This window comes from Dromaius novaehollandiae, chromosome 7 (assembly GCF_036370855.1).
Source record: "Dromaius novaehollandiae isolate bDroNov1 chromosome 7, bDroNov1.hap1, whole genome shotgun sequence".
Taxonomy (NCBI): Eukaryota; Metazoa; Chordata; class Aves; order Casuariiformes; family Dromaiidae; genus Dromaius; species Dromaius novaehollandiae.
In genome coordinates this window covers 40,600,681-40,623,863 of record NC_088104.1, presented here as the reverse complement: position 1 = coordinate 40,623,863, position 23,183 = coordinate 40,600,681, and the positions used below count along the sequence as shown (strand labels likewise).

Sequence of the window (23,183 nt, the reverse complement as noted above, 5' to 3'; positions counted from 1 at the left end):
GCTGGAGAGGTGAAAAATCAGCATCCAAGAATGGGGGGGAAAGACAAAGCAATTCACTCTGAACCCATAATAATATCAGGATCTTGATGGAATCACTCTGCCTGGTCTCATTTGTCTCTTAGAGACAAGGTAAGGAGTTAAACACTCACCTGTGAGCCCAGTCCAGTCCACTGCCCATGTATGGCCTGGAACAATTCCCCTGGGACGTACTGGGGACAAATCATATTTGCTACCATCCTGCCCTCATCCTTAGACCTTAAGTCCCTCTGACAATCCAAAGGGGAGACCAGGGCGGAGGGACCAGGGAGACACAACGGAGGTGATGTAAATGGACTTGCTCACAAAACTCCAGGAGAATTAAAGCAGGGACTCTCTGTATGGAGAGTGATGAAAACGGAAAGGGAATGGCCAATTTTTCTGCCCCACAAGGGCTGCAGGAGAGGAAGGTGGAAGCAGAGGGTGTTTCACTGCAGGAGCATTGCAGCAGGATTCCCCAGGGCTGGGGAGGAAGGCAGCAACGGGGCAATGCAAAGGATGTCTGAGACATCCCATACTATAAGCAGCATTAGGAAAATCCTTCATGAATGAGTGAAAAAAAGCCTCCATTCTGAAGGACACAGAAACAGCTAGAAAAGGACATTTTTATTAAAACATGTAAAATACGCACATTCAACAAAAAAATCAATAGCAGGGTTACTTCAGTTACCACAGCCTTGAGGCTATAGTTACTTAAGTACACAGAATTTACCAAGATTATTTCATTGATACAGTACTTGATCAGTAATTCAATTACCATGCAGAAGCCTACATCAAACAGCTACACATTCAGAAGATGTCTTTGGCATACTTCCCAAAAGTGAACCTTCATGCATCTTTCATATGGCCAATATAATTAAATTTACGTGTACATGTAGCAGAACAAGCACTTTAGGTAATAGGACATAATCCTAACAGCAACTTTTCCTTCTTTAAAAAAAAAAAGGAAAGAAAAAGACTGCACTCTGTGAGAGCAAAGAAAGCACGGGAGGAGCGAGGACATCCCCACCATGGAAAGAGAGGAGAAAAGGTACTGAGATGCAGGAGGAAAGGGTCCAGCTACTATTGCCTTCCTCAAAATGTGCATCCAGTGTATTGCAGCACCACCATGTCTTATATTCTTAGTTCTGGCAGCAAAAGCAATAGATTTTCATCCTACCTCTAGTAAACAGAGATTTATTTGATAAATGTTTTATTTCGCCAATACTGCCTTTAGGCTGTCAGAATTTAATGGGAACATTCTCTGCCAGATTCCTTTCAGCTGGATTATATAATCTTTAATATCAGGCCTTAATCAATGGTTAACACTGGTTAAACTACATTTATCCAGTGAACTAAATCTTCTCTTTCCCTTTCCTTTTAGCATTTATTTTCTCTCTTTTTTCCCCCTATAAGGCAAAGGAGGAGCAGAGGGTTAACAATAAAGAAAACATGCATGTAACACTAATAAAGAACCTCAGTTTTAAAGGCCACACTTGATAAAAATTTATAAGGGCTAAAGCACTCATAAATTTTATAACCTACTCCACATTTGCAGATTTATATACATAAGTGCCCAGTCATCCACATAGCTGGAGTAATTCCATACGTACAGTCACTGCTATGTAGATGACTTGTTCAATATTGCCTAGGACTACGGGAGACAGCCACAATCACATCTGTTTCCAAATAATTACATGCACTAAGGCAGTGATGGATCCAACCATTAAGAGGACCCTCTCCTCTGCCTTACTTGCACGAGTCTCTTCACCAAGCACAGGCCCGAGTTACAAGGAAGGATGATGGTGATCTTCCATGCTGAGAAGCAACAGCCGTTTACACACTACCGCCCAGGCTGTTCTGCTCACCGCCACTTCCCTTGTTTCCCTGTCTAAATAGGGACTGTCCAAACAAGAAACTTCTGTAGTTACACTAGTAATTTTAACCTAAATATATTTAAGTCCATCCTCCTGCTGTAACCTGCCCGAAGCTACTACTAGCCAACGAATGCGCAATTATCAGGGGAACAGACTGGATGCACACTCGAGTTTTATTTTCCAGGGGTCTTTGACAATATTAAATGCAGCATTTTGGAGTCACACCTCAATATATGCCGGTGCAATGCTCTTCTCTAGGCAAATCCATTGTGGGCTGTAAAGGCAACAGAGCAAAGCTCTTAAGCATCAGACCCAAGGAGTGCCACCGTGACCCAAGACGAATGCTGATGGATCTAGCACACACCAGCTTCTCCAGGGGAATGTGTAAGAAATGCTGCAGAAAAACCTGCTGGGAAATTTTCTTCCCTACAAATGAATTATCTTCCTATACAAAATTATTCTTAAGTCTGAACCATGAAGGCTGTCCCATTTTGCTACCCATACAAACCCCCCCCCCTAATTCTTCTCTAAATCTTGCCATGTGCTTGTTAGCCAAGATATCTCCAGGCACCAGGTTCTTCCAGGTAACAGCGAGGCAGGATTTCTAGTTAGCAAGTTTAAACCCTCCACTTTTCCTTTTCTCCTGTATTGTCCAGGCAAAATGCTTGGTGTGCCCCTGTACTAGGGAAACACAGGAGATACTGCTGGGAAGAGCAAGGATTCCAAATTACCAAAACCTTCCAACATTTACTAAGTAAAACAAGTAAAATAACCCACTTAAGCATCTACATTGCTCATCTGTAGAATGGGTACAATCATTCCTTAATGGGTATAATCCTACCAAGTATGCCTGCTCTACCACTGAATCTTCTCAGTCTATAATAAAGACTCCTATGCGGCTAATATGGGCTGGCCATGCACTATTTACATATCCAGAACAATTTGTGAGAGAATTACTGCAAAACTTCCTTCACATTTAATTCAGCCTTCCCTATTAAAATGCTGCTTTGAGGGGACTCTTCCCTCTCAGCTCTTAAGCAGAGTGTTTCTTCCTCATTGCTGTTCTAGCTACCAGAAAGGCAGTGACCAGCATTAGCAGGGTTCGCAAGGACGACCCCAGTGTCACCTTTGCTCTTTTATTTTGCAAGGGCCTGGTTCATGCTGTGCCTATCTTGCCTCCCAAGCAGCCCGGGGACACTGTGTGAAATCCAGCAGATACAACAGTGCAGTGAAAAGACCTGCACCTTTTTTCAGGTTCACTAGGCAAGAGCTGAGCCAGTGGCACAAACTCGCAGAGCATTGCAGGCCGACATGGGCACTGTCCTCATTGAACGGGTGATGTACAGGGCAACACTGCCTTTAAGTCTTTTGCTATTGGAGAGAACTAATCGCAGGCCCAAGAGGTTGCACGGTCCAGCAGACAGAGCACTGCAGCGAGGAGCAGGCAATGTGCAATCTAAAATGAGAGTTTTATTCCTTCCATCCACTGTCTATGGAGCCCATGCTTTCCTCAGGGTAGCCCCACCTCTTACCGGACTAATGGGACATTTGAGCTCAACTCTCAACAGAAAAGGCCAGAAAAATGGAAGGTGTGTTATTTGTGTTGTATTGTGGCTTGCGGTTCCCCAGCTCAGCCTGCAGCCTGTTGTCACACAACGCTCGTGGCAGGAAACCAGAGAAAGGAGCTCACGGCAGCCCAGGGGATGGAGCAGAGAGTGGGAGCCAGCGGGAATTCTCCACACCAATACGGCCCCGGCGCACCTTGGAGTGTGCAATTAAAGCTTTATTTCTCCCCCAACAAGTGAAATCTCCAGCATGGTAGGAGGAGCCTGACTGCAAGCAGGTAAGTGAAGGGACACAGATGGTGTCACTGATAATGGTACCTGCCAAACTCAACCATGGCAATAAAATATTGCCTGTGCTTTTGGGAGCTGGCGGTAATGCAAATGGAGGCACCTGATAAGAAATCCCAGACATATGAGCTGGTAACTCATCTCCTCGTGCAGCAGATGCTCAGACAGACCAGTTGGTTCCCGGTCAATGCTGCATTCCTGTCCCTCAGAGCTCCAGCACGCGCTCAAGGAAACAATCCCCATCACTGCTAAGGAGGAAGGAAAGCCTCTCTCCTGATTTATTTTTACCACAGAATGGCTCAGATTTCATTGTGAACGTCTAGCAGGTACCTCATTTTGGGCCCACCCGCTGCACTCCCCAGCTGCCTCATGGGTTTGCAGCACAGTGTTGTGCTTTCTGCCACGCTCCAGCTTACACGTGGTGGCAAGGGGTGCACAGCAGGAGAGTTTCGCCGGCAGCCGCAGAGCCCTTGCCTCCCAGCAGGACCACGCTGGGGGAACACGCTCCCAAGCCAACCAGGGCCAGAAGTCTCCTCGCGTGACATCGCCTGCCCAGCTTTCAGGTGACCGGGCATCCATACTCCGCGGCACACCTCCCGGCACGAGGAGCCTCCCGCGCCAGCCCCCGGGAGACGGTGGGCTCTGGGTTGCTGCTGTACACACAATAAATGACCATGTGGCTGCTCCCCTGGATTTCCACCAGAGATGACTTACAGAACCAGCAGCTCCAGGAACTCATACGGCCGCGCTGGCTGTGTCCCCTGCTGGCTCCTGCCGCTCTGCATCCTGCGCCGTGCTGGGACCTGGGTGTCCTCCATCGTACTGCACCCCTGGGACAAAACAGGGAGAAATCTGCTAAGTGCCAGTCCCCCAGGAGCATTCACGTGCTGGCCTCAGCCTTTCCCCCCAGCCCTGTGCAGCATTGCGGCAGGGAGCAATGCTAACCACGGAGACCATCACCCAGCCGTGCTGCTTGGTGACCCTGCCAGGTAAGCGCCAAGTATTACAATTTGTACTAATAGTGATGGAGCACTAAACACATGCTCCATACACTGCACCGAGCCCCGTTGTGCTCTATAATCACTCAGTTTTTGGTAGCGCAAACCCTAGCAGCTGGATGCTCGCTAGCTAGCAGTTTGGACACTGTGCGCCGTGTTGTCGCTGCACCAGTCCCTGTCTCTGGGCCTTGTCAATCGGATGGTCAGACTCCCAGTGACGTGCATATGCTTCAGCGAGGCCTTAAAGCAAGAAGAAAGTGCTCTATAGGATGCTCAGCAAAGCACGTAGCCTCATCTTAACACTCTTCCCAGCTACTGCCCTTTTAGTAGCTGCGCCTTTGTCGAAGGAGCAAAGAGAGGGTGAGCCACCTTGCCTTCTGCAGGCTCCGTCCGAGTCACCAGCGCTCGGCTGCTGCAAGGCAGTTAGCACAGTAACCAGATGCAGAGTGCAGGGACGGTGCTGATAGCCCCACTGTTAGGCCTTAGGACTTCATACCTCCAGCTTTTACCGAGCAATGAGTGCTCCACCACCGAGGGAGCTGCAACAGTCCTTAGCAGGCGAGAAGGGGCAGTAATTCAGCACCACCACCACAAACCAGGTTGGCAGGCAGCGGGATCTCACTGCAGTTACATTTACCACCAAGTGCGGGGAAGCCAGGTAATAAAAGCAACCACTAATCAAAAGGCAATTTCCTTGTATTTAGAAATAAACACTGAAGGCTAATTTAGCGATAAGCAGCAACCTAAAGCAGGTAGGTTTTTCTCTGGGTTTCATTCCACACCGCACGGTTCGTTTGCAGATATCTAAACTAATGATCACTTGGAAAAAATACCTCCCAGGGCGTCCCATTGGGATGCAGAGCAGCGCTGCGAAGCCGCCCTGCCCGCTGCAGCTGCGCGCCGTCGCTGAGCACGTCGCCACATTAGCAGTCCCACGCGCGCCGGGATTTGCATAAAAGGAGCAGTTATCAGCAATTACGGCTTGCCGAGGCAAAATTCTTCAAGGCCCCCTTTACAGCAAGTGACAGATGTAGCACTCCCAAGTTTAAGCTATAATTTATTCGGAGACTGGGCAGAAACATATGGAAAACACGCTGTGCGTTTTGCAAAGCCGCTCATTTCGGCATTCGAAAAATTAAAACAGAAAACGGGAGAAAGAGGGAGGATGAATAGGGCCTAAAGGAATGAATAAACTGCAGGCACAGAGCCAGCACTTAATATTCAACACCCGTGACAAACATCCAGGCTGATTTGCTGCCGAACAGGCCAGCTTTTACCCTTACCTGGTCTCCAGACCAGAAGGCATCACTGCACACACGCACACACACACACACACACGCACACCCACCTCCCAGCTGTCCTCCCCTTCAGGGTTTAGTCGCGGCCTGGATGAGGAGCCCACGCAGTCATTCCCACCCAGGGCAGAAAGCCAGGAGCGCGGAGACTGAATTTGGGCTCTGCCCTCGGGCCACCGCCACGCTGTGCAGGCCCCTATTGCAGCTGTGTTGCAAATACCAAAGACCCGGGAGGGGAGGGAAGGGAAGGCAGGACTGCGGCAAAGAGAAACCCCCTCCCTGCCGAGGGCCCGGGGCAGCGCCGGATCCCCTCCCGCCGCTAAGCAGCTCGGCTTTAAACGCAGCCCGGCAGAGGGAAGCGCAGGCTGAGGAGCCGCCACAAGCAGGAGGCTCCTGCGGGCCCGGAGGCCAGGACACGCAGGGCCTGCTGAAAGCCCCCAGGATCCTGGCTGCATTTCCAGCTCTCCTTGGTATCGGGCCAGCTCAGCGTGCGAAGCCTGCGGCACAAAAGGCAAGTGAGCCGCGACAGATTTCCAAGCGGCAGTGGCTGCACGTGCTCACCGCAGGACGACCCAGGCTGGAAGGGGCCTCTGGAGCTCTCTAGTCCTCCTCCTGCTCAAAGCCAGATCAGCGCTGAGGCACGGCAGGGCAGCTCAGGACTTCAGGATATGCAGTGCCAGGGCAGCACCTCCATTCAGCACGCTTTCCGGAAAACAATTCCCTCTCTCCATCCTCACACAAGGAAACAAAACTGGGATGAGGAGCTTTCTCTCATCTCTCTCTACAGCGCCGACCCAACTAGCGACAGCGTGAGGTCAAAACCCTCAGCTTGTGTACCCTCAGATGTGGGGCACGCCACGCTCAGAGGCAACAGCCACCTCCCGCACTACGGACGACCCTGCCTGGCCTGCGCACACGGTACGGTTCGCATATTCCTGCTTTCGGGAGGATTTCCAGATGCAGAAGCAGCGCTGCCACTCCACTCCCCATCCGGCACCGCCGGCGAGGTAGATCCCTGCCTCTTGTCAGCACCAGCATAAAGAGACGCGGCTCGTGTAGAAACCTCCGAGTCACACGGAAGCACAGCAGAGGCTTCTCCGCAAAGGCTCTGCGGAGGACAGGACCTTCAGAGCACTGCTGCCGAAAGGGCAGCTTCTGCTCCACGCACCTTAGCAGGTGCCGCAGGAGGGGCCCGCAGCTGGGTGCGCGTGGCAGGAACGAGCATACCCATCCCGCCTCCGACACAAGGCCGTTAAATGTACGGTTCAACCCACATGCAATGCTAGCAAGCCAATCAATAATGAAAAGCAGCAAGAAGATGGAGAATCTGGACGCCTTTCTGCTGTATTTAAAATTTAACCATCTTGTGTTCAGGACCTTCTCCAGGGTGTCTGAAACCATGCTGATCTGATGCTAGGAAATGATAAGTGAGATCGGTGCAGTGGCTCCTGCAGGCTTTGGACATCTATAATTCAAAGCCCATTGCGTATTTCAAATTGTTTTGCTATTTGATACAGCACACGTGAGTCCTGCTGAAAGGGAAATGCTGTCTGAAACTGGGAGTGCCCGTCCGTGGCCCAGTCCAAGCTATTTCGAAAAGGAACATCAACGCTGAAGAAACTTCACCAAAAGCTGACCGCAGCGTAGCTCCATGCACAAGCTCGGGATACGGTAAAGCACCATTTTTAGTGCTGCAACATCACACGCTCAAAGGTCACAGGGCACCAGCACTAACCCCTGACTTTCCCCCTCGCCCATCCCCTCTGCATGTGAACAGGACCCAAACTTCTCAGAAAAAGGCTTCCAGAATTTTGTTGGTAGGTACAGGACAAAGCAGAGATCTCAATGCCTTGCTTTCAAAAACAGGTGATTTGCCTAAAATAATAATAATTTTGAAATATCGGTCCATGGCTGTGTTTGCAGCAAAATATCAACCCAAGCAAAGTCTGGCAAAATTAAAAACTGAAAACAGACCAGCAAGTTCCAGGAAACCTTAGTACGAGAAAGCGCTATCAGACACATCATTATAATTCCCACAGAGCTGCCCACAGCACTCTTCACGTGCTGGATAACGACCAAAGCTATTTTTTTGCTTAAACAGGTCTTGCTACCTTGTCACCTATTTGCACCAGTCTCATTTTGCAATGAAATCAAAGCAGTTCCCACAGCTAAGATGCTACGGAGTTCAAAACACATAACATGTAAATTCAATTTTTCCCAACGAAAGTAATTGCATACCCTTACGGCAGGACACATCATCCCCAAATCTCAGTGCCAAAGACAGGAGAAGAGCTACGAGGGAGGAAAGGCGGTGATGCAGCAGGCAGTGATCCTTCCTCCTCTTCCTCCTCCTCCTCCTCATTCCACAGTGACTTCACGAATGTGGCGCCAGCACCTTCAAAGAAAGAAAAGCGATAAACAAAAGATGCAGCCCAGGACGATGTGCTTTCAGGGAGAGCTGGAGAAAGATGAGCAGTGGCTGAGACAGCTACAGTGACTGGGCTGCTGCCCAAGCAACAGCCTAACCCTTCCCCACCGCTGGGTTTCATCCCGCTGCCTTCCCCTGCCGCCCCCACAAAAAGCAGGAGCCAAGTCCTTGATGCATTTGCTGCGGTCCTGTTCCTCTCTCCCGGGGCCGGGCCCTGCACAGGACCAAAGATCTGTGGTTTGTTTCTGCGTGTAGAGACAGGAGTCTTGGGAATAAGCTTTGGGACTGAGCTGGAAAGGTTTTCTCCAAGGGGATGGCTCTGCACCCTCCTCTCACTGCACAGTCAGATCCCCCTGTGAATAAAATTGCTTCTTCCCTGCTCTCCTACGGCCCCTTCCCGTGCCGGGAGACCGCCAGAGTCCCCGAGGATCCTCGCGCTCAGCCGTTCGCAGATCGAGACTGATACGGGCGAGACGTCCCCTACGCAGGGGACTCCGCGTAGCTGCTGCTGCTATTTGATCGGCGGAGGCCAGGCCGAAACTCGTTGCAGGCCCTGCCTTTGCAGGTCACGCGGACACAGAGACGCCCTGGGAAGGGCTTCGCCTTGCCGCGGGAGAGCTGCCACCGTGACTTCCCTCTTACGGACGCTCGGAACCGGGAACGGGAGCCTCTGACAAGCGCTTGAGAGCCGCCTGTCCTCCTCCTGCATTTAAAGTTTTCCCACTAAGGCTTCTCTCTTTAGGTTTCAAAACATCTCCATCTCCCTTTCCACGCTGTGTTATTAGGGCCTCTGCTCATTTATGCTAAACATGCTAAATAAGTCATTAAATTATGCGGTGGCATAGCTGGCTAGGAAGCTTTTCCCTGCTAGAAAGGGAAAGGAAGGTATCGTAACAGTTCAACAACATTGTTACCTATACAAATACATCCGTGATTTTATGCACAGTGTGTGACTGTATGTATACGGTACACACGGGGTTCGCTATGTCGTGAAAGTCCTGTGAGCTGCCCCGAGCAAGGAGCGGCTCAGGGCAGGCTTGGACGTCGGTGCTTACAAGGCTAGGTCCAGCGCAAGCCGCAGCACTTCGCAGACAGAAATCCCCTTCGCATCTGTGAGACCCACAAAGACACGGGTGGCTCTGCTCCCCAGCTTCGCATAATCTGAAAGGGTGTTTGTCCTTCAGAAAGGGAAGGAGACGGTCAAGTGCCGATGAGTCGTAACAGCAAAGGGGTAAAGAAAAGATGCAGCAATGGAGGACGTGCTTCCAGTGAGCTTTGCAGGGGGATGAGCAGTGGCTGGGACAGATACAGCAAAGATTTGCCATGGGGTGCAGCAGAAGATGACCTGATTTTGGCCCAGTAAAGCCAGGGAGGCTGAGGGGTTAGCAGGGAGCTACACAGTTTCTGGGACGAGCCCTCGAGAAGAGCTGTATTTCCAGCATCCATCTGCCACTGTCTCTGCTCTGAAGTTCTTGCTTTCAACAGGATGAACTACCTGTTGCAAGATTATCTTCTGCTTGATGACACCGGACTTGAGAAGCGCCCAGGGAGGAAGAGGCAGCTGATTTCAAATGCTCCACAAAAACATTAAAGTTGGATGACCTGCTGATTTAAAAAATTGGCCAACTGTAAAAAGTGACTGGTGAGCTGGGGGGTATTCTGGGATGACTGCTAACCCCTCCTCCTGCAATGATCAGGTGTTTACTTGGGACACTGGAAAAAATTGGGACTACATTCCCAAAGTAGTAATTACTCATTTTTGAAAACCATGGGCGCTTTTTCTTTGGTCCTTTTGAAGTGTTGTAGACATGCAATAAAAAACAGCACATCCTCAGCCTGTACAGCTATTCCTTGTTAATCTTTCTGTACCTACAAAGTGGCAATACGCTGCTTGTACCTCAGAGAACATGACACTGATTCCTTCCGACTTCAAAGCCCTTCAACCTTCTCCGCAGGCAGAAAGAAGAATCCTAAAGCCAAGCATCTGCCACAGCAGGGGTGTTCGTGGTCCTGCAGGCCTAGCTCCATCCAAGGCAAACACGAGCAGTTTGGGAAGACCTTGAACTCCAGCTGCTTAATTTCTGCCAGGTGCAGGGCCCTGGCAAGGCGGAAAGAAACACGAATGGCTACTAAATTGGTTGCTCCTAATGAGCAAAGAGCAGCAGCCAGCTCTGCACCAAAGCAGAAGGAAATTGTGTTTATTGCTACGGCAAGGTGGGCTTGGAAGGAGCAACCGTGATCACTGCAAATCTGCGTGCGGTGTATCACGGGCAGGGTGATCTCCGATCAAAACTTCTCACGCTGTTAACTGCACATCTGTCCTTTAAAAAGAATGAACAGCACGATGGGCCTATATTTTTCCCCCAGTTTTCAACCAATTCTCTGAAATCATCCCCCCATACGCCTTTTACCCAGTCCTAATTGTGAATAATGGGCTGGTATTGAGCTAGGGAAAATGTGGAATAAACACCAGGAAAATCTTCCTGCAAAAAAAGTCCCACAGGGGTATAGAGCTGTCTCTCCGAGGGAATGGGGAAAGCACTGCTTTGTAAGCTTAAAACTACAGCAAAAAATACTCATCAGCAATGGAAAAAACCAGCCCAGTGACACATGGAGAAATTTCTAGCACTGGTTTCAACTGCAAAACCAGGCGCCACACTGAGCTTTACTTCCACATCATCTGAATTTCACCAGATCAGAAATAGTTCACTTTTTCCTACCATGTATTTCCAACTGTATGTTCAGACACAACTAGAAATGAATGGAAACGGGCCAAATTCTTTAGATGACTTCAAAGACCCTTTCCTGAAAAAAGATTTGTGGAATCACCTTGATTTTTCTATTTTTTTTAAACTCCTGCAGAGATTTTAAAACTTCCTGCATGCATTGCCAAATCTCTTCCGTGCTCTTCATTTTGGTACAACCAAGAAAGACTGAAAGTGTGACTCTGCTGAGCACCAAGTCGCAAGCTCTTGGCCTTTCGTGCTTTCTACTATGGGGATCTGACTTTTTTTTTTTCCTACCTTTTTCAAGCCAGTTACCGTGAAAAGCTACTTACTATGTCCTAAAAAGTCCTTGACACACCAGATCTGCAATGTGTCAAATGAATAAATATACCTATACATGCAGTGAGCTTCCTTAGTGGAGCAGGATGCCACCCGCTCTGCTGTTCAGGGGCCCCAGGTACTGCTGCACCGTGAACCGGACTCGCACAGTCTGGTGCTGGACACAGGCTTCACTGAGAGGGTTAATTTAGCACGAGAGACTTCTTCAGGAGACACCTTGCTCTTTAAAATGCCATCCGCATTCGGTGCACGCATGCCACATCCACGCCAGACCACGCGCGGGTCTGAAGAGAGGCAGGACACGGGCTGCGCGCCGGAGACGCCCGTGACTGCCTGCAGCTTGAAAGCGGGCGAAGAGCTCGGAAAGGGTTTCACAAATCTTCGTTCTTATTTTTTCCAGGAGAAAAATCCTACCCAAAGCGAGCTCGCTGTGCGGATGGCTGCCTGGTAACACCAGTAATCTTTGATGCCGCACGTTAACGTTCGTGTGCGAGTTACGAGGCGGTTTCCAAATCCGACCCTTAGTGCCGGTGTCTGCTGCTGCTGAACAACTCGGCCTTCTGTCAAGGGCTGGCCCTGCACTAGTCACCGGGCGGCTCACATTCGGCAGCGCAAAGCCGTCGTTTACAGCTCGGCCCGCTTTTGCACCAGCCCCTTCACGGTCCTTCTGGTAAACCGCTGCCGGCAGTGCCCGGAAAGGGGAGGTGATCAGGGCTCGAGCGCGCGTCGGCAGCACGCCGGCAAGCAGCTCCAGCGGGCTGGGGCTCTTCGGCAGGTGCAAGTTTTCCAGTAAAATCCTCCAACCTCTGATTCCACATCGGCTAACTTAGCAGCGCAGGAAAATGCAGAATAGCCCCCCCCCCCCCCCCCAAGCCAAGTATTTTCACATCCCGACACACGAACGCTGTCTTGGGAGCGGTTGTCGCGTGGCCCGTGGTGGAGAAGCCCCCCTGAGCTATGCTGATGCGGGGCAGGGGTGCATGTCAAATCGAGTCATTTTAAATCGGATCACACCGAAGAGACCCTCCTTTAGGATGTTCAGACGCCTTAATAAGAGGAGCATGGCAGAGAGCATCAGGAGGGTAAGGACCTAGACATGCATGAGGCGAAGCTGCTGTCCCTGTTACGTGCGGCTAAATATAGGAAGCCACCAAGCTGGGAAGCGACATCTTTCCCTGTGGAGTAACGGAGCCCTGAAATTCAGATCTTTTAAGATCTTTATCTTCTCTGGGCTGCAAATTAATAGGACAAGATGCCACTGCATGTCACAGGATTTGAAAATAGTGTTGGCACATTTAATCCCCACAGCTTTCTTCATTTTAAGGAAAAAGTGGCTTTGGTTATAATCCAGGAAAACAAGCCACGTATGGGGGAAGCGGATCGATAGTTTACTGGAGCCGTTCAAGCAGGCTCGTTTCATTAATCCCTCAGCTGCCGTCCCTTGCCGTCACCTGGTAATGAAGAGCCGCAAGGGCCCCGCTCCGTGCCGGGAAACGAATGAAGCTCTCTCGCCACCGCCGCGGTCTTGCTGAAGGGGCCCGAGGAAGCGCCTCTGCTCCGCCGGCTGCAAGGACGCCTTCAGCAGGGGCCAGGCGAGCCGTATCTTTCTTTTCTAATTGAACGGGACAGTTAACTGACCACGAGGGTTTGTCAGAGAGGCGGTAACAATGAAAACGCGCACCTTTGTCACCCGGGAATACGTGGCGCTTAACGGAGCGGCTTCAAGGGACAGGGCGGTGATGCTCGGGATGCGACTTCCCCTGCACACACATTTCTGAAGGGGGTTTTCCTTGTTCTCAAAGCAAACTTGCAAAACCAGCTTCGACCAGTGCAAAATCCTGGTACTCAGCTGCAGATCTTCCCAGGCCAGCTGTTCTGTCGGGATCCTTCCTTCCCAGGCTGCCTCTAGCATAAGCGGGTGGGTTCAACTTCCTTAAAAAGCTACAGCTCCCACCGCACCAGCCGTCAGCAACAATCTTCCAAGTTGCGGCAAAGACATGCCGAACCGCAGGATGTGGGAAGTGGGATTCACGCTGGATTGCCTCACAGACTGGGGATACTTCAGAAAGACCATTCGATCCGGTAAGTCGCATATACAGTGCCACGGAACATGGGTTTTTTAATGTCAGGCACATCTCCAAACACACAGCAAGCATTCTTCCAGGTACCAAGTACCACCCTCCCAAGCCCAGGTGTCAGTACACACATACGCACTTTTAAGTCTCTGGAATAATCTTACATCTTATGAGTCACACACAGTCACCCCTTATGAGTCAACCCTATTGTTTCTAAGCGTCATCTTCATGCTTTTTTGTCAGGCTATAGAAAGGGAAGAAAGCTAACACTGCTGCTGCTGCCCCTCTAGCTGAAATAATTGAGCCCTTTTCGCCAAGACAGAAAGGTATGATTTTCCTTCGGTTATTAAGATTGAAATCTCTTCCTGCAATGGGCATAGTGGGGCCTTTACCAGGCTAAAGGTGAGCTAGAAAATATGATTTGCTTTAATAAGAGTTTAACATGCTTCCAGCACCTACGTCCGTTGCTAGGTGATGTACCCAGTCTGCAGGAGGGAACTGGTGGCAGGACTGTCTCAGCGCTAAGGAGTCCCACGAGGGAGCCAGCTCCTCCGTGATGGGTGCCATCAACATCTAATGGAGAGATGTCCCCACCAGCCACATAGTTCTGGGTGAGAGGACAAGCGACGCTGGGCGGGAAGAGCAGGCATGGTGAGCACAAGGTGACCAGGAGAGGCTTTACAAGCGGTTCAGTGAGCAAGGACAACACAGAAACTTCCAAGACGTGCATGAGGGCATGTCCAGCACGTCTATGAGTGAAGACTTGGCCTGGAGACCATTTCGCCTACTTCTGGTCAGGGTACTCTGATTCCCAGGCTCTCCCCAAGACCTGACGTTGTCTACCCATGTAGCATCTCGTAAGCAGGCTGCCCTCACCCTCGGTTCAGGCTGCCTGCAAATCCAGCATGTGTGTGCAGCAAGCCACCATGGGCTTCTCCCAAGGAGGACTGCTTGCCCTCTTCTTTCCTCTTTGCTCCCCCAGCAGGGTGCTGGACCCATCTCTTCTGCCTGCTATTTCCATACCTATTGCTAGGGTTCAACATCCATAGACATCAATCCTTACCAATAGGCACTGATATCTCTCGATCTCAACAGGCATCAATGCCTACTGATACCAGTAGGAATCAATAGTCATCAATAACTATTGACATCGACCCCTGCTGATAACGATCGATAGCTCTTGATCTGACTGGCATCTCAAGCTTTTGCTTTCAGATTGATTTTGCTCTCAGTAGGCATCGATGGCTATTAACATTGACCGTTCTCAATACCAAGAGGCCTTGATGACTTTAGATTTCCATACATACCACTATAGAATGATATCTATAGGTATCAATCCCTACCGACTGGCATCGATACTTCTCAGTCTTGAGATGCATCTATTCCTTTTGGTCGCAGGCCAATTTTGCTATCAGTAGGCATCGATCAATATTGACATTGACCCCTCCTGATATTGAGAGGTATTGATGCTTGTTGATTTCCATACCTATCAACAGGGATCAATATCAACAGGCATCGGTAACTATCAATACCTATCGATATCAATCCCTATCCAATAGGCATCAGTATCGATAGGCATCAATAACTATCAATACCTATCAATATCGATTCTTATCAATAGGCATTGATACGTCTCAATCTCAAGAGGCATCTATAGCTTTCAGTCTTGGGCTGTGTAGTTGGGCCCTGTCTTTGAGCACATGTGTTCAGGGAAGCAGTGTGAACCTCTGGTGCACCTGAAGTTTCCTGTGGGAATACCGGAAACTCATCTCAGAGTCAGAAAAGCTCTCCAGCCTAGGTCTGAAATGGTCGCCTGCACAGACTGTGAATTTGGGTTTTTTTTTTTTTTTTATCTGGATTAGGGGAGCCCAGCACTCACTGAGGGATTTCTTGCATGTGAATAATGAGGCCGTTCCAAACGAATGCCGCTCTGAGTCACATATCTTGCCCCCTATATATGTTCACTATCTGTCAGGTTATAACGACAGCTCCATTAGTTTGGGATTCTGCTGGATAAACAAGTGCAAATGCCTCGAGCAGCAGAAATCTCCACCGGCCTGCAGGCAGCCAGGGTGATCTAACCATCCTTCACAGCGCTCTGCTTAACATGAAGCAGTTAACCACACACACCTTGATTCTTTTTGATAAAGGTGGAACAAGTACTGCCATTTTTCTTCTTCATATCAAACTACTACAGAGACTACTTCAGTGGTTTACATTAGAAATAATGCTGTGTGACCTTTGCAGACAGACCTTACCAAGCAGCTCTAGTCATTCATGCACTTAGTTATTAGGGCTTTAAAAGAAACTGATAATAATTTACATACTGAAAAATTCTGTTACATCACTCATACATACTAAAGTGACACTTACAGCTTCACCTAGAAAGTAATGTAGGTCAGATCATCTAAGGGAGGATTGTGCTGGAGCCAACAGCAAGACCAAATACATTAGCAAAGAAAATGCATACAGGCTAAGGCCAGCTGGCCCTTCTAGTGGTTCAAAAATTTGTTCTGTACCATATTGTAGAAAATTACATGTTTAACAGCAAGTACGCCCTTCTCTCTTCCTTACAACACCTAGTATATATTTTTTATTTTTCCAAGTGTCCTGCCTTTGCCTATATGAAAATGTGACTCTTCTCTCCTTGCCTGCAAAATGAGTTTTATCAGTAGGTGCAACTCTGAATGTCTACATCTCAGACTTGACCTTGGGGTAAAATGAAAATCCAGCATGATGTACGCAAGTGCGTGAGTTGGTGAGCAGTAAGGATGTATCTGAAGTACTGAGGGGACTGAAGTCTATTTTTGTCACTGTGCTTTTAACAAGCCATTTTAAAAGTGTGGCCTCCCTACATTAAATTCAGAGTACACTGGCCAGATTTTCAGACATCCCACATTATGGGTGCTGCATGCTTTTTAAAATCCCAGCTTTAGTAAGGCCCCTCAGGGCTAGCATTACATTTTTTTATTACTTGGACATACGTTTGGCTCTTAATATGCAGCCCCGAACAAATGCCTTTCAAACATGCATTAATGTAACATCTGCAGTTTGCAACCTTTTCACTTCCAGGTTGGGATTTCCACAAGATGCTTGCATCGTTTGCATATTAGAGATTTGGATGCTATGGTCCTCATTTGCTGCCTACTTCTCCCTGGGCTTCCCAGCACCACCTCTCTGTGGAGGTCCCACTCGAGCTCCGCTGCCGCTGACCTGGAACCGGCTAACTAAGGGCTAATAAGGCTGCAGGGCTGCCGACGAAGGACGTGAGGATCACGGCGTTGGCGATCGTGGCTCAAATCCTGGAGAAGTGGATGCGCAGGGCTCGCAGTGGCCTGCAAAACACTCACATACGCTGCAGTCATTAGTGATCGTGCCAAGCGGTGAGGGACACTGGCAGAGCCCATTTGCTGAACCAGGGTTGTCACCTGGTGACGCAAGCGAAGGTGGCCATCATGGTGGCCACGGCCTGCCGGGGCACCCCACAGCTGGCCGAGCTCCCCCCAAACGGCAGGCATGGGGCCGCGTCCGAGAAAGGTCACGTTCTGCAAGGGCAGGTGGAAGGGGGCCTGGCAGAGCGTGCCTGACAGAAGTGCTCCCTCGCGGGGAACAGAGGTGATGATGCCCTTGTAAATGACAAACCTCATTAGGAGAAACAGCTCTCATGCCTTTAACCTCGCCTCTCCTTCCCCGCTGCACCGCTCCTGCACCTCGCGACTCTGGCAGTGACTGGAATATTTAGACAAAACACAGCAGAAAAGGGACTGCTTTCCTCTCCTTTCGGCTTCCCTGACAGTTAGCTAAGCTGAAAGCTGGGGTACTTTAAACAGGATAAATGAACTCGGGGATCAGTCGGTCGCTTCCTCCTGAATGAACATGAAAACAAATTAGAGGGATGAACTTCGGTGTTTTACCGTGACACTGTCATATTTCTTCACAGCTTTATTTCATATTTTCCTACCCTCCATCGACTTTAAACCTCTTAAAAGCACAAAAGAGGAGAGGGAAAGGGGGAGGGAAAAAAAAAAAGTATTTAGTGTCATTTTTCTGACATAATGAGTGAATATTTTTTTTTCTTGCTCTTTTCCAGATATTTATTGCTGGGCAGACTGCTTGAAAAATAAAAATGCAACTATAATGCCATTTTCAGAATAAAACACACAACATTTTTTTCCCGTCATGTTCCCAGGGCTACCCAAGAGGTGCTGAGAGCTGAAGCCCCAGACGCCACCTTCAAAACTGAGCCCTGGGAATATTTGCTATCACACTCTATCAGCAAAAATATTGGCATCAGTAGGCTTCAGATGAGTCCAACTGTGTTGAAAATCAGGATTTAAGTGGAATTTCCATCATGTATGGGCATGCAGCTCACGGTGGACCACCTTCCTCTGTGTGGTTTATGTGCTCCAGAAGATTCAGATCTATTCCTGGTCCCTGAGAGTTGTTTCCCCATAGGACTTCAAACAAATGAGTTCGCTTCATTATGCCTCAGCTCCCAGCTTGCACGACCTGAAACACAGGTCCTGCACACATCCTCTCCCTGCTCATCATCTGCCACCTCTACTTGTGACACAGTTCTTCAAGGCAGGAAAACCACTGCAACCCGCATGTGCTTGTACCATACCAAGAAGAACTGGAATTAAAACTCACAAGGGGATGCTTTGAATCCCTGCTAGAAACACTACCCATGGCCTTCCAGCCCTCACGTTCTACATTTCTACACTAGGTAATTCCTCACGGTGCTCTCAGCACGAGCATGATACCCAGACCATGTCTAGTCCCAGCTTGGATCAGATGCTGTTCCCTGCCAGACTGCTGGTTTGTGACATTAGCTCTCTGACAACAAAGGTACACAACTGTGTGTGTCTGTGTATACATGCACACACATATTATATGTGTGTGTGTGTGTGTGTGTGTGTGTGTGTGTGTTTGTACACGTGTGTTTGTACAGATATATAAAAATATATATATATACATTTTATCAGTGCTCAACAGAGGATCATTCGGCTCTGCATTCTTCATCAACAAATAATTAACACCTAAGTTCATTCTGTGGACAAAAGGATTTTGTATTCATTTTGTTGACAGACTGACTTGAAACCATGGAGGACATGTTGTTTGACAGTCCTGGCACATACCTCGTTCTGCAGAGAAAATGCATTCTGCTAACTGTCCAATCGCTTATGCGGACAAAACACACTTCTTCATAATTCTGTCAACAAAATGCTAACTTGCTTAAATTATTCTCTCAACAAAACAAATTAACTTAAAATCCTTTTGTCCACAAAATAGATTTAAGCGTTTAGGGAAGTCTCGTAAATACTACAGTCTGTTAGCTTAACATGTGCAATTCAAACATACGGCTTAGCTGAGTCAGCAGTTTTTGCGCTGCCAGGCTGGGACGGTCTTCGTTCTTCCAGCTCTTCCCTTCGTTGTAAGGGCAACCTGAAAAGATCAGTCAGCTGGCATGCAACACAAACAACCGAACCAGGACCACGTGATAGACTCTTTTCCCTATTTTTATGTAATCAGTAGTGACTGCCAAGGAGAATTTGACATAGCAAGCCTAAAGAAATCAGTTAGGTCCTCAGAGTAAGAGCAGCTTCACTCTTAGATGTGAAGTTTCACATGGACCTTTCCAGATTAAATAGCAATTTAATGAGAAACTACAGCTAAGATACCTTAGTAGATTTTATATTAAGAGCACAAAAGTGTAATCACTGTGCTTTTAGATAATATGTGTCTAAAGTTCATTACCTTTATGAAAAATTTTCTTCCTCCTGTTCTGCATTGCTCCAAATTCAAGTTTAAATTCACATATTCACACCTTACTCAGAAATGCCAGAACCCAGTGCTGAAGAAACTGGAAACAATCAGGGCTCAAGCATTACTACAGGGAACAAAATGCACCAAATGCTGCCAGAGTTGGTGCAAAAGGGGCTGCACCAGAACCAACAGCCACCCTGCAGCCCCTGGATGGGGGGGAACTCGCCTGGCCCCTCTCCCGTCTCTCCCACTCACACAAGGTCCCGCTCCAGCTGGTGGAAAAGTCAGAGATGGCTCACCCAGCGGCACCAACCCGAATTTTCATGCTCCTTTGAACTCCCCTCCCAAGAGCACAACTCCCTGAGATAAAGCAAGCCTGTTAAACAGGTTTTTAAGAGTCCCTTCTCTGTGCTGTACCAAGCCCTGCCTGCCCTGCTGTTCTGCTGCATTTTAATAACAAAGGAACACAGAGATAGTCCTGCCTGTATGTTTAGTAACGTCAGTCAAGGCATCTGGCAGGCCGGTGGAAATACGAAACTCTCAAATCTGCTTTTTCAATATTCTTCCATTAGGATAAATAGGTTTTTTTGTCTTCTTTTGCGGAGGGTATTGTGGTTACAACGGAGTTAATTTCCAGGTGTGTGGAAAGTGTACAGTAACAGGAGAAAAATACCATATTAATATTTAATATAACACTTTTTATGAGCATGAAAAGAATAAAAACCATTCAAATGCAAATGCAGCCTGCAAGGAAGGATAAAGTTTTATGTTTTCCAGTAATGTCTTCATTTTGCTAAAGACCGCCTTCGTCTTGAGTGAGCTAAGAGCGCCTGTGTGTGTGCAGTCCCAGACACTGAAAAGCCTGCCTCCGGCCAAAGTCCTACTCTGTATTTGAGATGCTTTTGCAACACCATCTTGTTACAGCACTCTTGGAAATGCAGCGGGTTTATTAATCCCTTCAGAACCACATGTTGTAGCCCCAAAGGGATGAAGCCTGCTGCAGTGCCTACCCTGCCTTACGAGACTTTAACAGAGCAGCCAAAACTGTGGGATTGTTTCCTACAGCCCTTATGGGCAACAATTTTTTTTTCCTGTGATGTGCTTTGAATATACCAAGTATAACAAAATGGCCTGGCCTGGCCTGGCCTGGGAATTTTGACAAAGTTTCTGTACACTAGATACCCAGCTCCTGAATTTCAGCAGATTCTAGGTCACTAACCACCATGAAGCTCTTTTGACATCCTCAGCATAAAATAATGCATTTTGCGAGCTGCATTTCAAGCACAGCATAATAGTAAGCAACTGGACAGGATTGGAAGTGTCACACAAATATTTGCAAATAACTCTAGAAAATAAACACAAGAGTCAGTCTAGCTAGAAGTTTCCCCAGCAAAATAGCAGAGGTGGTGGTGGTGTCAGGGGGTAATCAGGATATGTTTTAGTTGGTGTCATTTCTGCCTATCGTGGAGTTACTCTCGATCTACCCCAACTTGTACAGGGCAGGACAGGCCAGGACCACGCCACTGAATCTGCTTAAACAAGTTTGTCTTTTTCAAACATTATATATATATATTTTTATAATGGCTCTGCCATCACATGTGTCACTATCTTGGCTTCCAAAATGGAACCAGACAGAATAATGCAGTACAGAGGAAAAAACAGCCTTGCAGTGAAGGTTGGGCATCATGACAGCTAGGTTCAACACTTGATCTGGAGTTACTTTGCACAAGTCATGTCACCAGGTTCATTTCACTTCATGGCAGGCTTCAGTTTCTCTCCAACGCTGCTGCCCCAAGGCAGTAACAATAGTTTTTTTCCTCCCATTCTTCATAGCCTTTATTATTTCAGACCCTTGACGCCTTCAGTTTTACTACAAGCTGTACCTAAGACTCTGGGCCTAGAGGAAGCCTCTAAGAGGTGTAATGCTGCATCCACGGGGAGCCACCCCTCACGCGTCTCTCACCAGGACAACCTGGGGAGGCTACGATGCTTGCTGGAGTCTGCCGGTCCTTGCTGAACCGTGCGGTGGCAGGGGCTACACCACCAACGGCATCTGGGACAGAGCCAATACCGTGACGGCGACGGTAACTACAATAAAACAGACACTATCCCCAAAGCCTGATTTACATAAGCCATCTTTCTTTTTGGGGACGCAGCCTTCAGGGCTTTGGGCCCTGAACCCACAAGGAGCAAAGACCTCTCTTTGAGGACGAGCTGCTGTCCACATTGCTGACTCAATGCCAAAGCTCAGGGCTCTCCAGGAAGAGAAAGGTCTGGACACACCTGAGTGATGGTCCAAGCTCTCAGGCATGTAATCCAGGCATGGGAGGTGCAAAGAGCATGATGCAGTTCAGGCTACCAGATTCGGGCTCCTTCTCATTTGAACTCAAGCTGGAGCCAACCAAGTGGTCATGGAGCTTGGCTTGCCTTAGACTTGTGCAACGCCCCGCACTGGGGCCTTAGGCAAATAGTTACATGAGTCAAAATCACGTCCTCAAGGGAGACACGTGACAGCAATAGCTCAGACAAGGAGAGCGAGCAAGAATCGGGACAGCAAAGCAAAAGGGGAGTAGAAAGCTGGCAGGCACACGGCTCCTCTGCTTGTTCTTTAACTCGGATCTCTCAGACTCTCCAACACCCTAACCTGGGAAATCCCCTTTCTGAAGAAGAGCTTAGGAGTACATAAATAAAGAGAAATTTATATGGAAATAAACATCCAAAAATACATGAGGAAGGGAGGGGAGGGAAAGGAGCGATTCATTATTATGGCTCACATATCATTATGCATTCATAAATTCCAATGCAATATATTTTTCTTCATTGCTTGGATAATAAATCATCATTCGATTACAAAAGGGGAGTACCTGGATAGAACAGCAGCCTTTCTGAAAAATACTCCTGGCAGATGAATGACAGGAAAATTTATGGAGAATTCAGTTGCCTGACTGTCCTGCCTCCAGGAGAGAAGACGGTGCCAATATCTAAACCTTTCCTGACAATTCACAGAGCAGACACTGTCCTTGATGGAGTGAGGTTTTTAGACCTCCCTTGGCTTGATTTTCATTATCCCTCCTTTGGCAGCCTGAAAAATACCTATTAGCAGTGCAAAAGGGTTAGAAAAGAGCCATCCAAGTTGCTACTGAGCCTGTGCTAGCAGGTCTGTCTCCAAGATCTATGAAAAATGTACAGCAGTGTTCCTCAGTTAGCTGGAGTTGTCCAATCAATCAAAGAGATCCTTCAAGGGTCACTGGTATTCATAAGAGCAGAGCTTTCAAGAGCAAAGAAAGCTCATCCAATCTAACAATTCCTTGCCTTTTTCTAGTTTATCTTCATTTCATTTCCCAGCCTTTTTTCAGACCAACCCTTAATTTCCTTCTCCCTCTATAAACAAAGCTATTTGGCCCTTCCTTTCAATTGGTACCTTTGACTCACTCTTCATTTTTCTCCCATTAGACTCACAGCGAAGTCTAAGTCTGCAACACAGCAGAAAGTCTGGCCACCCAGGCAAACTGGGTGACACTGGGTCACAGCAAAGAAAGGGCAGTTGAAGCAAAGCGTGCTGCAGAAGATGGCCACGCAAAGAGCTGCTCCTCACTGCAATAAGGGCAGATATCTGGGAGTCCAGGCCATGGACCCAAAGGGAACCAACAACCCACCAAGACTGGAATCCCACTTGGACAAATAGTAATTCAGCTGCTGCTGCCACCTGGACAGGGACACATTTCTTCCAAGAGGAGCAAGCCTGAGAAATACACAGATTTTAATCTGGGAATTGCCTGTTTTAAGTTTGGGGCAAACTATGTCCCTGGGC

The 23,183-nt window shown here is 48.4% G+C and overlaps 1 long non-coding RNA gene across 1 annotated transcript; it reads right to left on the bottom strand.

Annotated features, from left to right (window-relative positions):
• Positions 1-640: 640 nt before the first annotated feature.
• LOC112979831 (uncharacterized) lies at positions 641-19,595 on the bottom strand. The gene is made up of 4 exons (XR_003258282.2): positions 19,364-19,595; positions 18,968-19,051; positions 8,277-8,433; positions 641-4,575 (listed from the first exon to the last, which is right to left on the bottom strand). It is a non-coding gene; the product is annotated as an uncharacterized LOC112979831 (long non-coding RNA).
• Between the last annotated feature and the right edge of the window lie 3,588 nt (positions 19,596-23,183).